Source organism: Salmo trutta, chromosome 10 (genome assembly GCF_901001165.1).
Source record: "Salmo trutta chromosome 10, fSalTru1.1, whole genome shotgun sequence".
NCBI lineage: Eukaryota > Metazoa > Chordata > Actinopteri > Salmoniformes > Salmonidae > Salmo > Salmo trutta.
Genome location: NC_042966.1, coordinates 2,700,404 through 2,726,495, shown reverse-complemented (window position 1 = coordinate 2,726,495; position 26,092 = coordinate 2,700,404). Strand labels below are relative to the sequence as shown.

At 41.7% G+C, this 26,092-nt stretch overlaps 1 protein-coding gene across 2 annotated transcripts in view; it reads right to left on the bottom strand.

The window, feature by feature from the left end:
* The window catches only part of LOC115200959 (leucine zipper putative tumor suppressor 2 homolog), a 44,965-nt gene extending 31,736 nt beyond the window's left edge, over positions 1-13,229 (bottom strand). The window contains exon 1 of one of the 2 annotated variants that reach the window (XM_029764112.1): positions 12,673-13,229. The gene's annotated coding sequence lies outside the window, so the exon portion shown is untranslated. Of the gene's footprint in view, positions 1-6,432; positions 6,453-12,672 lie in introns of those variants that run through there. The other variant, XM_029764113.1, reaches the window with a different exon arrangement.
* Positions 13,230-26,092: the final 12,863 nt, after the last annotated feature.

The following is a 26,092-nucleotide window of genomic DNA, read 5'->3' as shown; positions in this document are numbered from 1 at the left end:
GTGATTAGTTGTGTAGTTTTGGGTACCGGTAGTTAGGAGTATGGCAAACACCTTATTTCTTTGGTTCCTCAATATACATTTACCATATTACAATGTAGGCTATGTGTTACAGCACTACTTTTGGTGTCCCCCTCAGGAATTGCTCTTGAGAAAATTTCATGTAATTGTCCCCTCAAAAGCTGATATCAGATTTTCGCCAATGGTACCCAGGGTACATTCGTGTCCTTTCAACCTCTTCAAAGTGTCCGAATGTGGTAATTGCACTGTTTTTGCACAGTGGATGTGCCGAAAAGTTATGGTTCACTATAAAAACTACATTTCTACAACAACCACCTCTCTCAAACATTGTGGTGGTGTCGTGGGACATACAGGGGATATGGATACCTACACCGCGTAAGCAGGCAACATATTTTTGATGCGCAAAGATAAACTCGGTGGACATTCGATGTTGCCATTAAGTCATGCATCATCAGATAACATTGGCAATAAGCTAGATTTGTTCCTACCAACCTAAGGATTAATTTGATAGCTTCACAACGCTAACCGGAATGTAGGTAGTATCCATCTTGAAATGAGGCCATCGGCTCAGCCTGCCCTTATAAATGCATATACGGTAGTAAGTCATATCAAAGATTTTAAGGCACCAATCAATAGAAAAGATACTCAGCTTTCCGCAGACACCCTGCTTTTGCAGATTGGGGCTACCGTTCTCATACCAGACTGAATTGAATTTTAAAAAATCTAATAGGGTCCTCAAATATGGGGACTTTACTTTTAAAATTGTGGTGACACTAAAGCTGAAATAACATAAGTAGGTAACTGGTTAAAGGCCCAATCCACTGCAGCCATTTTGATCTCAATATCAAACAATTTTTGGGTAACAATGAAGTACCTTACTGTAGTCGTTTTCCATTAAAATGGTAAAAAGAAAAATAGCTTTTTAGCCAAAACTATTTCTCAAGCAAGAATTGTGCTAGTACTATCTGGGAATGGTATGGGAGAGGAGGGATATGTTATCTGAAAAAAAATCTGTCATTGGCAGAGAGGTTTGGAATTCGCTTTGTTATTGGTCTATATGAACTTTTATAAACTGGGTGGTTCAAGCCCTGAATGCTGATTGGCTGACAACCGTGGTATATCAGACCATATACCACGGGTAAGACAAAACATTTCTTGTTACTGCTCTAATTATGTTGGTAACCAGTTTATAATAGCAATAAGGCACCTCTGGGGTTTGTGGTATATGGCCAATATACCACGGCTAAGGGCTGTATCCAGGACATATACCACACCCCCTTGTGCCTTATTGCTTAAATACCGCCTGGTGATGTCACCAGGCAAAGACAAAACTCCACCCATGCAGAACCTGCTGATTAGAAGGTACTGTGTAGATTGTATTTTCAACTAGCAACTATCAGGAAATAACACTGATCAAATGTATTCACACTTTTACAGTGTTAGCTAGTTTCATCTGTTGTACAATATGTTATAAAAACACGTGAAAAACTGAATGTTGACTGCATTGGGTCTTTAATATATATCCTGGATATATGCAGGATCAGAGATGTTCGCTAAGCTCTCGATTCTTCAATTACAAGCAGAGGAATATTGGAATATGCTTTGAGGCCTATTTAAATGTTTTCTTTCAGCCAGGCAGAGTAAATATGTTGGTAACAGATGGAAGTGCTAAGAGGACTGTGGCTTCCCACACATAATGCAGCTCAATCCGATCCAGGCTTTAAACTGGCTTCATAAACATCACTGTGGCAATATAATGCCAGTGTTGGATAACACCCTTGGTATGCAGTGTTTGCGAGAGAGGTGCTTCCAAGACATATCAGATGATATGACAACATCATAGTAACTCCTGAAGGTTGATTGTTGTCCCACACACAGCCCACTAGCTGCTTAGCTGTGACAGCCCTCTCTTACCTCCTACTCTGGATCGATTGGCAGCAGTAATCCACGTTATTGCCCCACCAGATGCCAAAGAGAGTGGGATTAAACGCCATGCAGAGAGAGAAAGCGAGATAATTCTCAGATTACCATTTCATTATTCATCTGCCGAACAAGACCCTTCATAGACAGCAATCGACAACTAACCTCTGACCCATTACTATCGACAGGCCTTTATAGCAGGCTACCTTGGGCTTGAAGAGGCGGGCTAGCGAACCACTTTGAATCCCAGATCTAACAGTAGTGTAGGATAGTGAAGTGATATAGCGATCTCCAGCTATTTGATATCTCTTATCTGTTATAATCTCTTATTGAGGGGAGAGGTTGACAGGTTCATATCCGAGGGTATGCTTGGATATCTAACCTGTATATTGATTGATTTAGTCACATACTAAGGGTGTTTGCAAGGACTTATAAACCTACCCTAAAAGGGGAAGTGTTAGGTTAATTCTCTGCTTTGCAAAGTCATTGGCTGTGCATATGGCACTCAATTGTGCCTTTAGTGTGAATACGTGTCTGTTTCCACAAATAATTTCTGTTCTCTTTCTCCCCCTTTCTCTCTCTCACTATCGCTCTTTTCCCACCCCCTGCCGGCTGCCTTGGTACAAAGCATGCATAAAACATAACTTGCAGCTTCAGTTTCAGACAGAAATGAAAAGACGATTTGAGTCACCCACTAGGGAAGGAAATCCCAGAGGAGAGAGAACAGGGAGTAGGACAAAACCTTGACTGAGCCATAAATGTACATATCACCTGGTTATGTAACTGATAAGATATTGAGGATGTGATGTACAGCAAAAGAAAAAAAGAGAAGTGTACAACTTTACAATTTCTAATTCTTATCAGGCAGGGGGTTCAGCTGTTCTTGCCACAAACATCAGGTCCATAATGTCCCGATTCTCATACATTACTACAACCTATTTAATATAATTTTTGTCTACATGAGAGTAGAACGTTTTCATGCGAAATCTAGACCTATCCGATTTGAGAATGACTAAAATGCCAGGATGTGGGACGCAGCCATAGTGTTCCATCCTGCCGGGCCCAGGTCAGGTCCCCATGGCGAGCTGTTGGATGCTGGTCATTAGGGGGGAGTTGAACCCTGATTGAAGCTACCACACACTTCCATGATAAAAGCCTGGCCAAGAGCACCCTGCCCAAAAGCCTGCTGTTCAGTGCTGGGGCTCAGGGTGCATTTGGATGGCGGGGGGCAGGGAAAGGACACATCTAAATATGCAATCTGTTCTAGGTCAAGGGTTTACGCTGCTCAGTTAATAAAAGATTGGATAAACATACTTTTGTGTGAGGATATGCGTGACAAGATAAAGTGCCCTTCAAAAACAGACTTCGTTGATTGGCGGTTTGGGATTGTGAGGAACGGCGGGAGAGAGAAAAAAAAAGTAAGGACAGATTAAGCCCTATAATCTGCAGGCAGGACAACCAGCAATCTATGATCCAAATTTGACCAAAAATCACCCCGAGGACTGAGCTTTCAGAGTCCCCGTGTTCTGTGTTCCACATTAGGCTAAACATTTTACATTACATTTACATTTTAGTCATTTAGCAGACGCTCTTATCCAGAGCGACTTACAGTAGTGAATGCATACATTTCATACATAATTTTTTTTTTTTTTTTTTTCTGTGCTGGCCCCCCGTGGGAATCGAACCCACAACCCTGGCGTTGCAAACACCATGCTCTACCAACTGAGCTACAGGGAAGGCTACAAAACCTTTTTACATTAAGACATAGGCTACAAACCCTTTTAAGATCAAGGTCATCATTTAAAAACACCCTTAAACGTCTAGAGAGACAAAGTGGGCTATGAATGTCCAGTTGAATGAAATAGTTTATGTTTTAATGTCTAATTGTGTCTATTTTACTGTTCTGCATCCTCCGGTGTTTAAATGACATTTTCCTTCAATTAAGTCTGATTCAAAGTTTGATTCAGACTCCCCACAAGGGTTTGTTATTGCACAGCCGCGTGCCAAGGAGTTCGTTGGCTATACAGCACAAACAGATCTGGGATCAGGCTAAAGGCTTCAGACCAGCAGTGATGGGACCACACCCTAGGTGGAATTAAGGAAATGGCCACAGAGGTGGAATAAGGAAGTGATGAAACAACAGTTGGTCCATGATTGTAATGTAAACATTCGAGGTAGAAGTTCTTGCTAACCACCGATCTAGGATCAGGTTACCTCGTCCAAAATTCTACCCTTAAATATTAGGAGGATTTTTTAAAATCTGACCATGGACCGGCAGTTAGGGGCAATTTCTACCAGCTCCAATACCACCAGTTCAAACTAGGTGCCACTGTCAAGGTTGTGTGAGCAAGGCTGAACTGTAAGAATGTGTAAATGTGTAATTCTGTCCAAGAGATAGCATTAGTTTATGGAAGGAATGGCACAGAAATTATACAGGCATCTGCCCAGGTGAACACTAGCATGCTTATCCATGAGGGAAAAGAGCAAAGTCTATACAAGAAGAAACATATTTTGCACCAAGATGCCAAAACCTTTTTTTCTATGAGATTACTCCTCATTGCAACCAAAATCTCAGTAATTTCCCCTGTCCTGAAAACACAGACGAAGAGGAAAATACCATTCCAAATTCTAATGTACAGTAGAGTGGCTGATGGGAATATCGTCAGACACAAGGACTGTGTTCGGAATTGCATAGATACTTCCATAGACATTCAAATATACTAAAATGACCATATGCTATAACTAGGATGTCCACCGCATTACCCTTTAATGGAATATGAGACCACTGCACATTATGAATCAAGGGTCATGTGGAGTCAAGTGTACGACTCCCCTCCTTGGTGAATGAAAAGAACAGAGATTAGAGGGAGGTAGTCAGTAACTAAAGCCCACTGTAGGTCGCCACGCCACCCCGATACAGTGGGCTACGGAAGCTGTGTGTGTGTGTGTGTGTGTGTGGCAGCAGTAGAGGCAGACCACCTCTCCAGACGATTTACTTCAGACCCAGTTCCCCTCAGCTTAAGCCGTTATGCAACGGTATGACACGTCTGCCCCCCACGTAGTCCTCCACTCTGCTCCAACAGGCCCCCCCCCGTACATCACCCTCTGCCTCCCACCTACAACACGCCCTGCTTCAATTCGCCTATCGCACCCAATCACTCAAACAGCTTCTTCCTACAGGGAAACTACTATTATGTTCTGCTTATCAAAGGGTCACCTACACCTGACCAGTGTCTGCTTTTCATTGTGTGTGTATATACACATCTGCCTTTCTATCTTAGTGGGAGGCTAATCAGGCAAGAGCAATGAGAAAGTGGATTTAAAAATAACCAAACAAACAACCTCGGGGAAGGGTCGTCCCAGTTCCATAACCCTGGCTAATACCTTGACGGCACTGCAGGAAACTTTAGGAAGGGGAAAGTGAAAAGCAGCCAGAGTATTAGGCTATAGTCCATGAGGGCCGTCCCACACCAGCTGTGAATGTAATCATCACACAAACTACCGCGGCCAATCACAAAGCACTCAGGAAGGACATTGCATTTTAACCATGTCATTTTTCAACCTCTACAATTTGTGTTCAGAGTATTTTATTAATCTGAATTGACAGTAACCAGAACTGACACATGGCTAACCTATAAACATTCCTTGATTGAAATCTGTAGGCCTCCTCACTTTGATTTTGAAAATGTAAGAAGAAAGGCCCAGATCCAAAGACAGGGTGATAGTCTGTCTAACTGTCCCCAACGAACAGCCCTGGGTCCTAGCCTAGAGCCGGGACGATAAACTGAAAAATATCGACAACAACCACTTATCGCAGGCATTTTGCAGAGTAGCCTATACAAGTAGCCTGTACTATAGAAATGTTAAGTTTGAAATGAAATAAGTTTGCTAATATGGGTAATTGTTAATGGGACAATTGATGGCTATAACCATCAAACTAGTATTTGATGGAAAATGATAGTTAAAAGGATAATACAAAAAACAGATTGTTCTATTTATCGTTATCACATCAATTCATACCAATATGGATTTTTGTCCATATCGCCCAGCTCTATCTAGCCCCCTAGTCAATGTAATTCTGTAGTTCCTTCTGTAATAACACAGCCCTATCTGCAAAACAGTACTGCAATGAACCATCACAAAAATGGTATATTACTGACATTCAATCACCAAAGATCATGAGACTTGTGACTGACAGTCCATGTAAAGGGGACCTCACGATAAAATATCACAATACTTAGGCGCCAATACGATATGTATTGCGATTATCACGATTCTATACGTAGGCTATTGCAATTTGATACTGTGATTTTATTGAGACTTGATGCACCATACATATTGCTCACTATACACTGAGTATACAAAACATTAAGAACTCAATACTGAGTTGCTCCCTCTTTTGCCCTCAGAGCCTCAATTCCTTGGGGCATGGACTCTACAAGGTGTCAAAAGCATTCCACAGGGATGCTGGCCCATGTTGACTCCAATGCTTACCACAATACGGTCAAGTTGGCTGGATGTCCTTTGGGTGGTGGACCATTCTTGATACACACGGGAATCTGTTGAGCGTGAAAAACACAGCAGCGTTGCAGTTCTTGACACAAACTGGTGCGCCTGGCACCTACTACCATAACCTGTTCAAAGGCACTTAAATCTTTTGTCTTGTCCATTCATCTTCTGAATGGCACACATACATAGTCCATGTCGCAATTGTCTCAAGGCTTAAAAATCCTTCTTTTAATCTGTCTCCTCCCTTTCATCTACACTGATTGAAGTGGATTTAACAAGTGACATCAATAAGGGAACAAAGCTTTCACCTGGATTCACCTGGTCAGTCTTTGTCAAGGAAAGAGCAGGTGTCCTTAATGTTTTGTACACTCAGTGTATGTCTGCTGCAAAGAGACAAGAAAGAGCATGAAAAACATTAGCTTTGATCAGTCATGGAAATAAGTGCTGAACACATGTTGGCTCACTATTTAGAAATAAGATGGACAACATGCTATAAAATGAAAAATACGAGAGTTTTGGCACAGGTACAGCGACAAGCGCTAGCTAACGCTACATAGCAAAAGAAAGTTGATACTTGGATTCAAAGTATCCATATAATATCATCCAAAATAATATTGTGATATGTAAAAGAAAGAAAGAGAGCTTTGGAGCAAGATAAAGAGGTTAATGTAGTTACAGTGGTGGAGTACTGACTGAATACGGTCGGGAGATATCAGGGTTTGTACTCCGGCTGTCTGTCTACGACACTCAAGGAGATGACTGAGAATGAGAGAGCTGCTTACAACATGAGGCAGAGAGACCCTGTTTATGATCCGGCTCGAAGGACTAGTTCATTGGGATACACTATACAACCCAGACATTTTCTTTTGCAAGGCCCTTAGGATAAACTAACCACATCGTGACCTGACCAGGAAAAAAAATCCTGCCTCTGAAGATGAGACATGACGTACAGTATTGAGCCTTCAATTAAAATAATCTCCAGTTTGTCTGGATCTTAAACCAACATTTTGGCTCAGAAGACCTTCATCAACCTTTCCCAGGGACTGAGAACTGGTGGGTTGCCCCTGTCCCTTTGACTGTCCCCTGTCCGTCTATGCCGTTCAGACACCTGTGTGGCCCAGCTGTTCACTGAGCTTAGTGCTGAGAACATCACTAAAGCCTGGGGCTAAGACAGTGGCCCTGATCTGTGGTCTATCATCGAGCATTGGAAAGGATCCATTTTTAAAGGTAGGTGGTACTGTTGACAGATATTTTACAAACACAGACTGATAGGTGGTAGGCACACACTCGCACACACACACAATAGACCTGAAGATCTCATTAACCTCTGTTCTGTGGGCTCAGCCTACCTACACAGTATGTTGAGACAGAAGCGAGCCACTAGCAGAACCTTTTATTAGCCTTCAGGTTAGGGGCCGAGCCTCCCTGAAGTGCTGATCTTGTCAATCTGATAAAGTCCTCAGTGCTCAGCTCAGCCCTCCCTCTACTCGTAAACGATTGAGTCATTTCAGACTTCTCCCAACCCAAATATACAAAGAACAAGACTTTTCCACCCATGGCGTTGTTGTTTTAAACTGTTTAACATACTGTGGTGAAGTGAGTGGGAAGGAGACTATGCAACATCAGTAATTACAATGAGAAACAGGAGGTGGATTCGGCAGCGGGAGAGAAACAAGACAACCCACAGATCCTGAAGACATGGGGAAAAAGTACCTGTCTAAGCACATTACAAGATGCGCCATTTGAAATGATCTACAGTAAACATAGAAATACAATGGCACTTTACCTTCCCTGTTATACAAACAAACATCCCCTATACTACTGGTATTCTTATCTAGAGGGACTTCACCTTCAGTTTCAAATATCTTTCAAGGGCAAAAACAATGTATCCCTTACACAGCAGTTCATCCACTGAACAGGGAAGGGGACAAGGCCCTGGTTAAAATAAACAACACAAACCCTCTTCCTCATATTGCCCAAGCATCTTCTGTCCCACAAGGGGAATTCCTCCATGACACAGCGAAATGCTCACAAACAAACACTACTTTGAATTATTGACAATGCCCTCTACCTCACCCTTTTTCACTACTTGAAGTGCTGGTCCCTATTCCAAACATACAGTGCAGTATAACAGGTTACAACAGAAGAAAAATGACAGTATTTCTTTCAGATCCGGTCTTAAATTCCCTTTGGTCCTCGAGCCCAGATTAGGTATTACATTTTTCACTTCATTAAAGAGATGCAGCCTCTTTTGCGTGATGATTGCCTCAGTGAAGCACATCTAAAGCCTGCTCTCTGCTGCCTTATGTAGAACAAATACTGATACTGCACATCCATGAAAATGCACCAACAGCAGTACATTGTTGTGCTGAGCAATAAAATACAAGAGGGGGAGTGGGAAGGGAGGTGCTGGGAGGACACTATCAGCAGCATACCACCCTGCATCCCCCTGCTGGCTTGCCTCTGAAGCTAAGCAGGGTTGGTCCTGGTTGGAAGAGGATGGAAGACCAGATTCTGCTGAAAGTGGTGTTGGAGGGCCAGTAGGAGGCACTCTTTCCTCTGGTCTAATAAATAAATAAATAAATAATAAGATCCCAGGGCAGTGATCTGGGGACATTGCCCTATGTAGGGTGCCGTCTATTGGATGGGAAGTAAAACGGGTGTCCTGACTCTCTGTGTTCACTAAAGATCCCATGGTACTTACCAAAGGTTGTATGTAGAAATGTACCAACACCTAAAGCGTCCCAAGGCTGAGATTGCAGTCTTGGTAAAGACCTGGAGGAGGCACTGTATCTGCCTACAATGTCTCTAAAGAAGTCTGCTATGCAAATAACCCATGGCTCTGCAACTGTTTGCGTCTCCATTCTCCCCCAGTCTGTTTGCTAAAGTAAGCACTTGACTTGAATTCAAATGTTAACAACATACAGTGCCATCAGAAAGTATTCACACCCCTTGACTTTTTCCACCTTTTGTTGTGTTACAAAGTGGGATTAAAATGGATTTGTCATTTTTTGTCAACGATCTACATAAAATACTCTAATGCAAAGTGGAAGATTTGTATTATTTGTTATTGTATTAATGGAAAATAAAACACTAATATATTTTGATGAGATAAGTATTAAATCCCCTGAGTCAATACATGTTAGAATCACTTTTGGCAACAATTACAGCTGTGGGTCTTTCTGGGTAAGTCTAAGAGCTTTGCAAACCTTCATTTTACCATCCAAACGCATAGTATGCAGCTGGCAATACATTCGTATTGTGCAATATTTGCCCATTATTCTTTTTTAAATTCTTCAAGCTCTGCCAAGTTGGTTGTTGATCATTGCGAGACAGCCATTTTCAAGTCTTGCCTAGATTTTCATGCCAATTTTAGTCAAAACTGTAACTAGGCCACTCAGGAACATTCAATGTTGTCTTGTAAGTCACTTTTGAGCATATTTGGCCTTGAGGTTTAGGTTATTGTCTGTTGGAAAGTCTATTGGAAAGCAGACTGAACCAGGTTTTCCTCTAATACAGTGCCTGTGCTTAGTTGTATTCCTTTTCATCCTAAAAAAACTCCCAAGTTCTTGCCGATGACAAGCATACTCATAACATGATGCAGCAACCACCATACTTGAAAATATTAAGAGTGGTACTCAGTGATTTGTTGGATTTTCCCCAAACATAATGCTTTGTATTGAGTACAAAATGTTCATTTCTTTGCAGTATTACTTTAGTGCCTTATAGCAAACAGGATGAATGTTTTAGAATATTTTTATTCTGTACAGCCTTCCTTCTTTACCCTCTGTCATTTAGGTTAGCATTGTGGAGTAACTACAATGTTGTTGATCCATCCTCAGTTCTGCTATCACAGCCATTTAACTCTGTAACTGGTTTAAAAATCACCATTGGCCTCATAGTGAAATCCCTGAGCGGTTTCCTTCTTCTCCAGAAACTGAGTTATGAAGGAGGCCTGTATCTTTGTAGTGACTGCGTGTATTGATACACCATCTAAAGTCTAATTAATAACTTCAATATGCTCAAAAATATTCAATGTCAGCTTTTATTTTACATTTTTTTCCATCTACCAATTGGTGCCCTTCTTTACGAGGCATTGGAAAAACCTCCCTAGTCTTTGTCGTTGAATCTGTGCTTGAAATTCACTGCTCAACTGAGGGACCTTACAGATAATTGTATGTGCGGTGTACAGATATGGGGTAGTCATAAAAAAAATCATGTTAAACACCCTTATTGCACACAAAGTTAGTCCATGCAACTTATTATCTGACTTGTTCAGCAAATGTTTACTCCTGAAGTTATTTTTTGGCTTGCTATAAAAGGGGTTAAATACTTACTGACTAAAAATAGAATCTAAAAATAGAATTCCACTTTGACATTATGGGATATTGTGTGTAGATCAGTGACAAAATCTAAATGTAATCTAAATTCAGGCTGTTAATAACAAAACGTGGCAAAAGTCAAGAGGTGTGATTACTTTCCGAAGGCACCATTTCCCTAGCTAGCAAAGTGCTCTGTCTTTGTTTACAGAGGATTCATTTCAGAGGACAGGCAGCAGTCACACATACAAACAGACAAGAGGATATGCTTTTTAACAAATTACACAAGCAAGCACTCAACAAACATGGACTCAGCCGAACACAGGCCCAAAAACCCCTATCCACCTGTTGCTCTAACCAACAATATTTTGGTCATAAATTCCAAATTGTGGTTGTGTGTAGATTGATAGGGGGGGGGGGGGGGGGGGGGGGGGGGGGCAAAATGTAGCAAAATGTGGAAAAAGCCAAGGGGTCTGAATACTTTCCGAATGCACTGTACAGTATTTTGACATTATTAAGCTTGAAAAGTTGAATGGCTTCTTCCTGGGCATAAAGGAGAATCGCTATATTCAACGTCTCTTGTAAACCTAGCCCGAAGGCCGGCGGCGATATTGAGTCGTTTTCATTTTACCGTCCAAACGCACTGTATGCAGCTGGCCATATATTCATATCCCTCGTGGACCGATTTGTACCTAAAACATTCTCCATTCAGGCTGCATAGGCTTCGACTATCTCCTTAACTTCATTTAATGGCGAGGAGGGGGAGAAAAAAGGGAAAATATGCATACTACTTTCCTTATGAAACACCATTTTCCACCACCATACTAGAGTCGCTAAATGCTAATCCCGAATGGTGTGTTGCAGCAGTCTGCTTTTTCACCCCTAACCTACCGCTGCACAGCAGGAATAAAATAAAACGGAACCCCTGGTCTGATAGTTTCCACCTGATTGGCTGAACGCGATACACACAATTTGGGATTAGCGTTTAGCCATTCTAGCATGGTGGTGGAAAATTGTGTTTCATAAGGAAAGTATACATATTTTCCCAGTCTTTTTCAACTTTCTTGCCCTTTAAATAAAGTTATGGAGGAAATCAAAGCCTATGCAGGCTGAATAGAGAATGTTTAGCTAACGGTTCACGAGGGACACAAATGTATTGCCGGCTGCATACAATGCGTTTGGACGGTAAAATGAAAACGACTCAATATTGCCATTATGCATTCCCATCCTGAGCCAGTTATTGACAACTTACTCTGCATTATTGACCTATCAGGATAAAGACAAAGGTCAGTTAAACATGCCATGACATGCATGTTACATGCCCGACAATATAAAGATATATTTATCAGAGAAGCAATGTAGAAATTGACAGTTTTCACAGAAAGTATGACAGCCTACACAGGCTACCCTGCCTTCTTTCAACATTTCTACTATTCCTATATGGGACGCTCAGTATCTTGTGAACAAAACTATTATAAAAGTACATTTACACAACATATTATAATAACACAGGCTGCAACGTTGTATAAGTTAAAGATGCCCTTTTCAGAAATCATTGCACAATTTCCTGATTGCAAAAATGTTAATAGTTCACCTAATTTCAGTTTATGTGACCAAACAAGCAATTATAGTGCAGAGAATCACTGTACCATCTAAACCACTGTGAAATATATTTTCCATAACCAAAAATATTGTATTTTCAGCTGTTTGGAGCTGGTGTACAAAAACGAAAGAAAGCAAAAACGAATCTTAAAACACATGAAGCATAGAAATAACGCACATAGAACACATCTACCGCTTCTTAGACTTGCTATCAAAGAGAATGACAGATCTATATGTCACGTTTATGTGAATTTTGTCAGGTCGCCCAAAAAGTTACATATTGCAGCATTAAAAAAAAACTTACCATGAAAAGCCTCGCTGCATAAGTTCAGGATGAGATTGATCGTTTGGTAAATTCTTTATAAAATAACTGTTTGACCTGGGTTCTGTCCTCTTGTACTGTTCTTTTAATCTATCGTTTGTACCTGGAAAAGTTTTTTCGTGCCTAACATTTCCGTCTCTTCCTCTTTGTAACGAACGCGATGTCGCGTGTTGTTGATGTGAGCGCTCGAGCACACTGTTCCGACTGCTGAATTTGTGCTGAACGCTTGCAGAAAAATGCCCGTTGAGTCTGTCTTACTGAGCCCAGCCCCCAATAGCTTCACCACCACTGGCTCAAGTAATGTGATGACCAATGACTTGAAGAATGGGTCTCTTGCCTTGTCTATGACCGCTGTTTTTGTGACGCTGAATGTACAAATGGAAGTGGAAATGATGATTTCCTGACGATAACAGCTCCTCACAACCACCAATAGTGACCTTCAATGTAAGATTTTACACATATAGCATGTCACTCTGACTGTCATAGGCTACTTTAAGTCACAAGTAAATGAACAGGTGACTTCGTTATAAAATAGTTTGGCCTGAAGATAAGTAACACAGGTTCCCTACCTGTTCTAGTGCAACAGCTTCCCCTCTATTCTAAATATGTAAAACCAGGTCGTACCTGACTCGCCTCTATCGTCATAGACCAGCTTTTACTCACTGAAATGAAACAAGCCCACATATATACGGTAGTAGAATGTTATTTTTCTTCCACATACTAATGTTTTTATTGTTGAACTCAGCATGACCCGTTACCTGGTCCAAATGACATTCTCCTAAGACACTGCCTAGTGACAAAGCTCCCTGCACACACACAACTGTGCACACACTTTATGAGCATGCCAGCTTTTTCAAGCTTGCTTTTATTTTTAACAGAGTTGAAAACCATTCTCACAGTAATTGGATTTACCAATAGGCTGCTTTGTGCCCTGGGGTAGGGTTCCAGGCAGCAATACAGATCATTCTAAATAAATCAGCCATACAAGGAATGAGGGGAAATTCAACCATAGGCCTACTTATTTGACCACAGGACAATTTGAGGAGCTTTTTGTTACAGTCATTGATAATTGTGTAAATTGGATGCAAGTGTATTAACAACGAAACCACTGAATGTTCTCTCTCTCTCTCTTGCAGTATGAGCAATGGGACTTTTTGTCTTTCCACTGCTCTCACTTTCCTTTAGCCAGGGGTGCATGCTCAAGATGTTTATCATTGCAAGACAGCTTGCCTAGCTGTAATTTGAGTGATAATGGTTTCCACTGTATCCAGTGTTTTTTTTGTGGGGGGGAGGGGTAGCTCAACTTGCAGAATGGAAATAATCATCCAAAGTAACTGGCCAATGAACATAACTCATTTAACTCAAAATGGTCACTCACTGGCCCTGCAATGCACACAGACTAGGTAATTTGAGAATATATTTCCTTAATTTGAAACCCAAGTTTCCGTTATGAGCACATAGCACAGTGCATGCAATGACAATAAATCACAATGGCATCGTATGCCAAGGAACTTAAACAAAGAGACATTCACAAGTTATAATTTGTCTATTGTAAACTGAAGCTTCTGCAATAATAACTCCCACAAATTGCCAATTCTTACACATGGATATGATCCGGGTTGTGTATAGGGTTTACACACCACACCGGAAATGTTCTATAATGTTGATACAGGCTTTGACCATACACCCTCTTCCAGCCTTCTCCTGCTCTTGTTTCACGTGACATGACATGTGTAGAACACTTAGGAGGCCACTTGCTTCACCCAACCAGATCTTTATTTAAATTTGTATTTTTTTTGTGCATTCTACACACATATCACACATTTTTTAAACACTAGTTACATAGATAAATATATACTGAACAAAAATATAAACGCAACATTCAACAATTTCAAAGATTTTACTGAGTTACAGTTCATATAAGAAAATCAGTCAAATGAAATAAATGCATTAGGCCCTAATTTATAAATTTCACATGATTGGGAATACAGATATGCATCTGTTGGTCACAGACACCTTAAAAAAAAGTTAGCAGCGTGGATCAGAAAACCAGTCAGTATCTGGTGTGACCACCATTTGCATCATGCAACGCGACACGTTTCCTTTGCATAGAGTTGATTGTGGCCTGTGGAATGTTGTCCCACTCCTCTTCAATGGATATTGGAGAGAACTGCATAACGCTGTCATACACGTCGACGTAGAGCATCCCAAACATGCTCAGTGGGTGTTATGTCTGGTGAGTATGCAGTCCATGGAAGAACTGGGACATTTTCAGCTTCCAGGAATTGTGTAGAGATCCTTGCGACATGGGGCCGTGCATTATCATGCTGAAACATGAGGGGATTGCAGTGGATAAATGGCATGACAATGGGCCTCAGGATTTCATCACGGTATCTCTGTGCATTCAAATTGCCATAGATAAAATGCAGTTGTGTTCGTTGTCTGTAGTTTATGCCTGCCCATACCATAACCCCACCGCCACCACGGAGCACCCTGTTCACAACGTTGATATCAGAAAACTGCTCGCCCACACGACGACATACACGTGGTCAGCAGTTGTGAGGTGGGTTGAAAGTACTGACAAATTCTCTAAAACAACGTTGGAGGTGACTTATAGTAGAGAAATGAACATTAAATTGTCTGGCAACAGCTCTAGTGGGCATTCCTGCAGTCAGCATGCCAATTGCACTCTCCCTCAAAACTTGAGACATCTGTGGCATTGTGTTGTGTGGCAAAACTGCATTTTTTTTTGAGTGGTATTTTATTGTCACCAGCACAAGGTGCTGCTTCTTGACATGCCACAACGGTCAGGTTTATCTTGGCAGGAGAAATGCTCACTAACAGGGAAGTAAACACATTTGTAGACAACATTTGAGAGAAATAAGCTTTTTGTATGGAACATTTCTGGGATCATTTATTTCAGCTCATAAAACATGGGACCAACACTTTACATGTTGCGTTTTATACTTTTGTTCAGTGTCGTTATTTGATATACATTACATCTGGATAGATAGCACTTAAACACATCCAGTATATATTATAAATAGTATTTTTAGTCATAACTAAAACCAACCCTCAGCTGCTCTCAGCCCATCCCACCTATCTCCGTAAACCACCCTCTTATGATTTCCATGTGCCATATATGAGATGGTTGTATGCCCCATATACATAACGTTCTGTTGGTGGCAAGAATTTTGTAACATAATTTATAATACCTTCCATGCCCTGACAACGACCATAGGAGCTGGCTAAACAGTACAAACAGATCTGGGACCAGGTTACATCAGTGAGCTTTCCTTTCCCCTCAATGCATTCAACCGCTTCTCTGCTGACCCCCTGACACCTGAGCCCAATGCCTACCTGCCCTTTCTACCTTGCTCAGCCACTCTGACACAATGCTAGGAAATCAGGACAGCACAAAATCACCTATCATGTGACCTACTCTCTTATCAGCTTAACACCCTATTTTTTCTGGCCCTGCAGATCACAGCCCTAGTGATGCATCCTAGTGTGTAATGCTCATGTGTTTTCGATGCCATAGTTGGTTGGAGCATGTGTTGTGGGTTCCATTCAGTGGTGTAAAAATATACTGCTCAAACAAATAAAGGGAACACTTAAACAGCACATCCTAGATCTGAATGAAAGAAATAATCTTATTAAATAATTTTTTCTTTACATAGTTGAATGTGCTGACAACAAAATCACACAAAAAATAATCAATGGAAATCCAATTTATCAGCCCATGGAGGTCTGGATTTGGAGTCACTCAAAATTAAAGTGAAAAACCACACTACAGGCTGATCCAACTTTGATGTAATGTCCTTAAAACAAGTCAAAATGAGGCTCAGTAGTGTGTGTGGCCTCCACGTGCCTGTATGACCTCCCTACAACGCCTGGGCATGCTCCTGATGAGGTGGTGAATGGTCTGAGGGATCTCCTCCCAGACCTGGACTAAAGCATCCGCCAACTCCTGGACAGTCTGTGGTGCAACGTGGCATTGGTGGATGGAGCGAGACATGATGTCCCAGATGTGCTCAATTGGATTCAGGTCTGGGGAACGGGCGGGCCAGTCCATAGCATCAATGCCTTCCTCTTGCAGGAACTGCTGACACACTCCAGCCACATGAGGTCTAGCACTGTCTTGCATTAGGAGGAACCCAGGGCCAACCGCACCAGCATATGGTCTCACAAGGGGTCTGAGGATCTCATCTCGATACCTAATGGCAGTCAGGCTACCTCTGGTGAGCACATGGAGGGCTGTGCGGCCCCCCAAAGAAATGCCACCCCACACCATGACTGACCCACCGCCAAACCGGTCATGCTGGAGGATGTTGCAGGCAGCAGAACGTTCTCCACGGCGTCTCCAGACTCTGTCACATCTGTCACGTGCTCAGTGTGAACCTGCTTTCATCTGTGAAGAGCACAGGGCGCCAGTGGCGAATTTGCCAATCTTGGTGTTCTCTGGCAAATGCCAAATGTCCTGCACGGTGTTGGGCTGTAAGCACAACCCCCACCTGTGGACGTCGGGCCCTCATACCACCCTCATGGAGTCTGTTTCTGACCATTTGAGCAGACACATGCACATTTGTGGCCTGCTGGAGGTCATTTTGCAGGGCTCTGGCAGTGCTCCTCCTGCTCCTCCTTGTACAAAGGTGGAGGTAGCGGTCCTGCTGCTGGGTTGTAGGCCCTCCTATGGCCTCCACGTCTCCTGATGTACTGGCCTGTCTCCTGGTAGCGCCTCCATGCTCTGGACACTACGCTGACAGACACAGCAAACCTTCTTGCCACAGCTCGCATTGATGTGCCATCCTGGATGAGCTGCACTACCTGAGCCACTTGTGTGGGTTGTAGACTCCATCTCATGCTACCACTAGAGTGAAAGCACCGCCAGCATTCAAAAGTGACCAAAACATCAGCCAGGAAGCATAGGAACTGAGAAGTGATCTGTGGTCCCCACCTGCAGAACCACTCCTTTATTGGGGGTGTCTTGCTAATTGCCTATAATTTCCAACTGTTGTCTATTCCATTTGCACAACAGCATGTGACATTTATTGTCAATCAGTGTTGCTTCCTATGTGGACAGTTTGATTTCACAGAAGTGTGATTGACTTGGAGTTACATTGTGTTGTTTAAGTGTTCCCTTTATTTTTTGAGCAGTGTACTTTAAAGTACTAGTTAAGTAACTTTGTTGGTGTGTCTGTACTTTAATTTACTATAGATATTTTTGAAAACATTTACTTCACTACATTCCTAAAGAAAATAATGTACTTTTTACTCCATACGTTTTCCCCGAACCCCAAAGTACTCATTACATTTTGAATTCTTAGCAGGACAAGAAAATGGTCCAAGTAACATCAAATCAAATTTTATTTGTCACATGCACCGAATACAACAGGTGTAGACCTTAACATGAAATGCTTACTTACAAGCACTTAACCAACAATGCAGTTCAAGAAAGAGTTAAGAAAATATTGACTAAATAAACTAAAGGAAAAAATTAAGAAAAAAGTAACACAATAAAATAACAATAACAAGACTATATTTATTTATTTTGTATTTATTTCACCTTTATTTAACCAGGTAGGCAAGTTGAGAACAAGTTCTCATTTACAACTGCGACCTGGCCAAGATAAAGCAAAGCAGTTCGACAACATACAAAAACACAGAGTTACACATGGAGTAAAACAACATACAATCAATGATACAGTAGAAAAAATTAAGACTATATACAATGTGAGCAAATGATGTGAGATAAGGGAGGTAAAGGCAAAAAAGGCCATGGTGGCGAAGTAAATAAAGTATAGCAAGTAAAACACTGGAATGGTAGATTTGTTATTTGAAGAAAGTTCAAAGTTAAAATATAAATAATATGGTACAAAGGAGCAAAATAAATAAAATAAATAAATACAGTAGGGGAAGAGGTAGTAGTTTGGGCTAAATTATAGATTGGCTATGTACAGGTGCAGTGATCTGGGAGCTGCTCTGATAGCTGGTGCTTAAAGCTAGTGAGGGAGATAAGTGTTTCCAGTTTCAGAGATTTTTGTAGTTCGTTCCAGTCATTGGCAGCAGAGAACTGGAAGGAGAGACGACCAAAGGAGGAGTTGGCTTTAGGGGTGACCAGAGAGATATACCTGCTGGAGCGCGTGCTACAGATGGGTGCTGCTATGGTGACCAGTGAGCGGAGATGGGGGGGACTTTACCTAGCAGGGTCTTGTAGATGACCTGGAGCCAATGTGTTTGGCGACGATTATGAAGCGAAGGCCAGCCAACGAGAGCGTACAGGTCGCAGTGGTGGGTAGTATATGGGGCTTTGGTGACAAAACGGATGGCACTGTGATAGACTGCATCCAGCTTGTTGAGTAGGGTATTGGAGGCTATTTTGTAAATGACATCGCCGAAGTCGAGGATTGGTAGGATGGTCAGTTTTACGAGGGTATGTTTGGCAGCATGAGTGAAGGATGCTTTGTTGCGAAATAGGAAGCCAATTCTAGATTTAACTTTGGATTGGAGATGATTGATGTGAGTCTGGAAGGAGAGTTTACAGTCTAACCAGACACCTAGGTATTTGTAGTTGTCCACAAATTCTAAGTCAGAACCGTCCAGAGAAGTGATGCTGGACAGGCGGGTAGGTGCAGGCAGCGATCGGTTGAAGAGCATGCATTTAGTTTTACTTGTATTTAGGAGCAGTTGGAGACCACGGAAGGAGAGTTGTATGGCATTGAAGCTCGTCTGGAGGGTTGTTAACACAGTGTCCAAAGAAGGGCCAGAAGTATACAGAATGGTGTCGTCTGCGTAGAGGTGGATCAGAGATTCACCAGCAGCAAGAGCGACATCATTGATGTATACAGAGAAAAGAGTTGGCCCAAGAATTGAACCCTGTGGTACCCCCATAGAGACTGCCAGAGGTCCGGACAGCAGGCCCTCCGATTTGACACACTGAACTCTATCAGAGAAGTAGTTGGTGAACCAGGCGACGCAATCGTTTGAGAAACCAAGGCTACTGAGTCTGCCGATGAGGATGTGGTGATTAACAGAGTCAAAAGCTTTGGCCAGGTCAATGAATACGGCAGCACAGTATTGTTTCTTATCGATGTCGGTTACGATGTCGTTTAGGATCTTGAGCGTTGCTAAGGTGCACAGAAGAAAAGTATGAACCCTTTGGAATTATCTGGATTTCTGCATAAATTGGTCGTTAAATTAGATCTGACCTTCATCCATGTCACAACAACAGACAAACACAGTGTGCTTAAACTAATAACACACAAATTATTGAATTTTTTCTTGTCTATATTGAATACATCATTTAAACATTCCCAGTGTAGGTTGGAAAAAGTATGTTAACCCCTACTAGACTAATGACTTCTCCAAAAGCTAATTGGGGTCAGGAGTCAGCTAACCTGGAGTACAATCAATAAGGCGAGATTGGAGATGTTGGTAAGAGCTGCCCTTCCCTATAAAAAAACGCTCACAAAATTTGAGTTTGCTTTTCAGAAGACCCAAGATTAGGAGTTGTTGACTTGCATAAAGCTGGAAAGGGTTACAAAAGTATCTCTAAAAGCCTTGACATTTATCAGTCCACGGTAAGACAAATTGTCTATAAATGGAGAAAGTTCAGCACTGTTGCTACTCTCCCTAGGAGTGGCCGTCCTGCAAAGATGACAGCAAGAGCACAGCGCAGAATGCTCAATGAGGTTAAGAAGAATACTAGAGTGTCAGCTAAAGACTTAAAACCACTTAAGGAGGTGCGTTTTTTTCTACTATCATCTTTGAAATGCAAGAGAAAGGACATAATGTATTATTCCAGCCCTGCTGGAATTTTGGCCACTAGATGGCAGCAGTGTATGTTCAATGTTTTAGACTGATCCAATTAACCATTGTATTTCTGTTCAAGACTGTCCAAATGTGCCTAATTGGTTTATTAATACATTTTCAAGTTCATAACTGTGCACTCTCCTCAAACAATAACATGGTATTATTTCACTGTAATAGCTTCTGTAAATTGGAAAAAGTGCAGTTAGATTAACAAGAATTTAAGCTTTCTGCCAATATCAGATATGTCTATGTCCTGGGAAATGTTCTTGTTACTTACAACCTCATGCTAATCACATTAGCATATGTTAGCTCATCCGTCCCGCAGGGGACCCACCGATCCTGTAGATTAAAGAAATCTCTGGAACATGCTAACATTTTAGTTGTAAAATACTAAACAAGTATGGTGTTCATGGGAGGACACCAAAGAAGAAGCCACTGCTGTCCAAAAAAACATTGCTGCACATCTGAAGTTCGCAAAAGAGCATCTGGATGTTCCACAGCGCTATTGGCAAAATATTCTGTGGACAGATGAAACTAAAGTTGAGTTGTTTGGAAGGAACACACAACACTATGTGTGGAGAAAAAAAGGCACAGCACACCAACATCAAAACCTCATCCCAAGTGTAAAGTATGGTAGAGGGAGCATCATGGTTTGGAGCTGCTTTGCTGCCTCAGGGCCTGGACAGCTTGCCATCATCGACGGGAAAATGAATTCCCAAGTTTATCAAGACATTTTGCAGGAGAATGTAAGGCTATCTGTCTGCCAATTGAAGCTCAACAGAAGTTGGGTGATACAACAGGACAACGACCCAAAACACAGAAGTAAATCAACAAAAGAATGGCTTCAACAGAAGAAAATACGCCTTCTGGAGTGGCCTGACCTCAACCCGATTGAGATGCTAGGGCATGACCTCAAGAGAGAGATTCACACAAGACAAAATTCCTCCTGACCGTTGTGCAGGTCTGATCGCAACAACAGAAAACGTTTGGTTTACACAATGTTCAATAAAGATATGAAAACATATAATTGTTTGTGTTATTAGTTTAAGCAGACTGTGTTTGTCTATTGTTGTGACTTAGATGAAGATCAGATCAAATGTTATGACCAATTTATGCAGAATTCCAGGTAATTCCAAAAGGTTCACATACTTTTTCTTGCCACTGTAAATTACATTTCCAACTGCTTTCCATGGAGTAAAAACAAGATATCAGTTATGTCATTACCCATAATCCTGAGTTTTAATCAATAAAGGTTCAAATAACGTGAATGTTTTGTTTGTTATTTTCTAATGTGCTTGTAAATTAACAATTGGGACAACAACTGGGAAATGGGGATAGCAAGTGTTATTTTCAGTCATTGTGCGGTCCAAATGTCCCATTCAATATGAGCATACATTTTTTTCTGGTTCCATTCAATCTCCCTGGTTTTATCTGCTGTAATTGTACAGGCATCAGTCTGGTGATTACTGCCTGGAGCTGGAGACTTGACCGGCTTGGAGCCAAAGGTCCTCCGACTGTCAACGATTCTAGGAGTGGTGGTTGGAGTCAGGCGCAGAGAGCAGAGGTAAAGTATATGGTCTTTATTTTCTCCGGCACAAAACGGTCACGCCAAAACAGAAGGGCGCGTAATAATAATGACCAACCCAAAACACAGGGCAAAACGGTCCGGAGAGAGAAATAAGACGTCAGCCAGCACAAAATACAAAAAATACAAAAGCATCCAAAATACAACCAGCGAAGTAACTATATTCACACGGCCCACCGTCCTGAGTGGACAATAAACAATCCCGCACAAAATCCCAACTGAAAACACACATTAAATAAGTCCCCACTAATGACATACACAAAACAGGTGCGGAACAGACAGACAAAACTAAACGACACTGAAACAACGATCGGTGGCAGCTAATAGGCCGGCGACGACGACCGCCGAGCGCCGCCCGACCGAGGAGGGGCACCACTTTCGTTGGATCCTGTGACACCGACCAAGCAAACTATCCTGTGTAGCCAATTAGAGGGCCAGAGGAATTGCTTTGTTATCTAGTGAATGGTGCACTTATTTTGATGCCATGTTTATTTAAGTAACAAGGCCTGTGGGTGTGTGGTATATGGCCAATATACCACGGCTAAGGGCTGTCCTTAGGCACGATGCAATGCGAAGCTATGTACAATTTTTGTCATACCCGTGGTATACCATGGCTGTCAGCCAAACAGCATTCAGGGCTCAAACTACCCAGTTTATAATAGTCTTTTGGTAACTGAAGTACAATGTCATATGTATTTTTCTAATGTAATGTTTCAGTTTGGTACTGTATTTCAGATTAAATGACCTGATGATATCCAATACAGAATGACACAATACTTCAAACCAAAAAGATCAAATACCACCTTTGATAATGGTAAAATGCCATGCCTACCACTATCTACAGTACATTGCTCTACCTTACCAAGTCATTCTACAAAGTCATCACATTAGGAGGCATAATGGACCCAAAAAATGTGTAAAAAATGACCCTCGCTCATACATAGACGGGTTGGCATATTTCGAGGGTATATTTATGGGGACCATTGGGGGGACACTGCACAGTTAGTTAATCGGCTTATGGGACATGGCTTATGCCTATAATGCTGCAATTAATGGCTGTGCCGAGAGATCATTGGCTCTGGTACAGTATGCTGCACACCAACTTTCATGGTGTGGTAGACAGACATTGCATGCGTTTGGTAATAGTGGATTAGGCTTACTAGGGCCCACTTTGAAGGTGCCTGTACAGATGCCTAATTTGAGAGTGAGTTCAATTGGCTTTTTTCTCTCAATTGGAGGCCCTGGAGTATTAGCTACTCCTGCTTGGCTGAGCATAGCTCTCTCCCTCTCTCTCAATTCAATTCAATTCAATTCAAGGGCTTTATTGGCATGGGAAACATATGTTAACATTGCCAAAGCAAGTCAAGTAGATAATAAACAAAACTGAAATAAACAATAAAAATGTACAGTAAACATTACACTCACAGAAGTTCCAAAAGAATAAAGACATTTTAAATGTCATATACAGTGTTGTAACGATGTGCAAATAGTGAAAGTACAAAAGGGAAAATAAATAAACATATATATGGGATGTATTTACAATGGTGTTTGTTCTTCACTGGTTGCCCTTTCCTTGTGGCAACAGGTCACAAATCTTGCTGCTGTGATGGCACACTGGTATTTCACCCGGTACATATGGGAGTTCATCAAAATTGGGTTTGTTTTCAAATTATTTGTTGATCTGTGTAATCTGAGGGAAATATGTGTCTCTAATATTGTCATATATTTGGCAGGAGGTTAGGAAGTGCAGCTCAGTTTCCACCTCATTTTGTGGGCAGTGTGCACATAGCCTGTCTTCTCTTGAGAGCCAGGTCTGCCTACGGCGGCCTTTCTCAATAGCAATGCTCACTGAGACTGTACATCGTCAAAGATTTCCTTAAATTTGGGTCAGTCACAGTGGTCAGGTATTCTGCCACTGTGTACTCTCTGTTTAGGGACAAATAGCATTCTAGTTTACTCTGTTTTTTTGTTAATTCTTTCCCATGTGTCAAGTAATTATCTTTTTGTTATTTCATGATTTGGTTGGGTCTAATTGTGTTGCTGTCCTGGGGCTCTGTGGGGTCTGTTTGTGTTTGTGAACAGAGCCCCAGGACCAGCTTGCTTAGGGACTCTTCTCCAGGTTCATCTCTCTGTAGATGATGGCTTTGTTATGAAAAGTTTAGGTATCGCTTCATTTTAGGTGGTTGTAGAATTGAACTGCTATTTTCTGGATTTTGATAGTAGCAGGTATCGGCCTAATTCTGTTCTGCATGCATTATTTGGTGTTTTACGTTGTACATGCAGGATATTTTGGCAGAATTCTGCATGCAGTGTCTCAATTTGGTGTTTGTCCCATTTTGTGAATTCTTGGTTGGTGAGCGGACCCCAACCATAAAGGGCAATGGGTTCTATAACCGATTCAAGTATTTTTAGCCAGATCCTAATTGGTATGTTGAGTTGTTATGTTGATGTTCCTTTTGTGTGTATATATTTCCTGTTTGAATCCATAAGGAGTACAATCTGTGTCTTGTGTATGTCCTCAGTGGGTGTGGGGCTGTTTTCAGGAGGGCTATAAGGGTGGCTGACAAGGAGCGTGCTCAGAGGGGGTGGGATCCCCTAGGCTTGGGGTTCTTCATTTGTCTGTTCTGCTGTGATGTTGACGTATGGTCAGGGTCTGGGGTGGACTGTTCTGCTGTGATGTTGACGTATGGTCAGGGTCTGGGGTGGACTGTTCTGCTGTGGTGTCAAGACTTATGTCAGGAGCTGAGGTGGGCTGTTCTGCAGGCTTCTCTGCGGGGGTGGCCACCTCTCTAATGGGTTGTTCTCTGTCACACGCCATCCAACTCACCCTCTCCTCCATCACTCTGATCCTCTCCTCTAGTGCTCTGTCCTTCTCCTACTCCTGCTCTTTCTCCTGTTGATGTTGTCTCACCACAGTCCAGAGTGCAGATGTGTCTCTATCCACCTCCAACTCTCTGGGTCTGGTTGAGGGGGTGTTGTTGAGCTCGATGATTTTTTTGTGCTGACTGGAATGTGTTCACCTCCTGTTCCAGCTCCACCTGCCTTACCTCCAGCTGGGTGAATCTATTCTTCATTTAAATGCCAATGACTGGAACGAACTACAAAAATCTCTGAAACTGGAAACACTTATCTCCCTCACTAGCTTTAAGCACCAGCTGTCAGAGCAGCTCACAGATCACTGCACCTGTACATAGCCCATCTATAATTTAGCCCAAACAACTACCTCTTCCCCTACTGTATTTATTTATTTTGCTCCTTTGCACCCCATTATCTCTATTTCTACTTTGCACTTTCTTCTACTACAAATCTACCATTCCAGTGTTTTACTTGCTATATTCTATTTACTTTGCCACCATTGACTTTTTTTGCCTTTACCTCCCTTATCTCACCTCATTTGCTCACATTGTACATATACTTATTTTTCTACTGTATTATTGACTGTATATTTGTTTTACTCCATGTGTAACTCTGTGTTGTTGTATGTTGTCGCACTGCTTTGCTTTATTTTGGCCAGGTCGCAATTGTAAATGAGAACTTGTTCTCAACTTGCCTACCTGGTTAAATAAAGGTGAAATAAAAAATAAAAAAATAAAAAAATGAGGGAGTAGCACTCTGTGATGGGATTTTTATATTTTATTTTATTACATTTTTTAACCTTCATTTAACTAGGCAAGTCAGTTAAGAACAAATTCTTATTTTCAATGATGGCCTACTGTCACGAATATCTTCGTCTTCAGACGATATAACGAAATCATCGTCGGAAAAGGTAGACCAATACGCAGCAGAGTCGATAGAGTTCATCTTGAACATTTAATGAAATTCAACACGAATACAAAAACAACAAACAAGAAAACGAACGATACACTGACAGTCTGCAAAGCAAAGCTCAACACAGCACAATCACCCACAAATCCCAAACACAAACACACCCTACTATATGAGACTCTCACAATCAAAGGCAGATAGACAATACCTGCCTTCAACTGAGAGTCCCAACCCCAATTA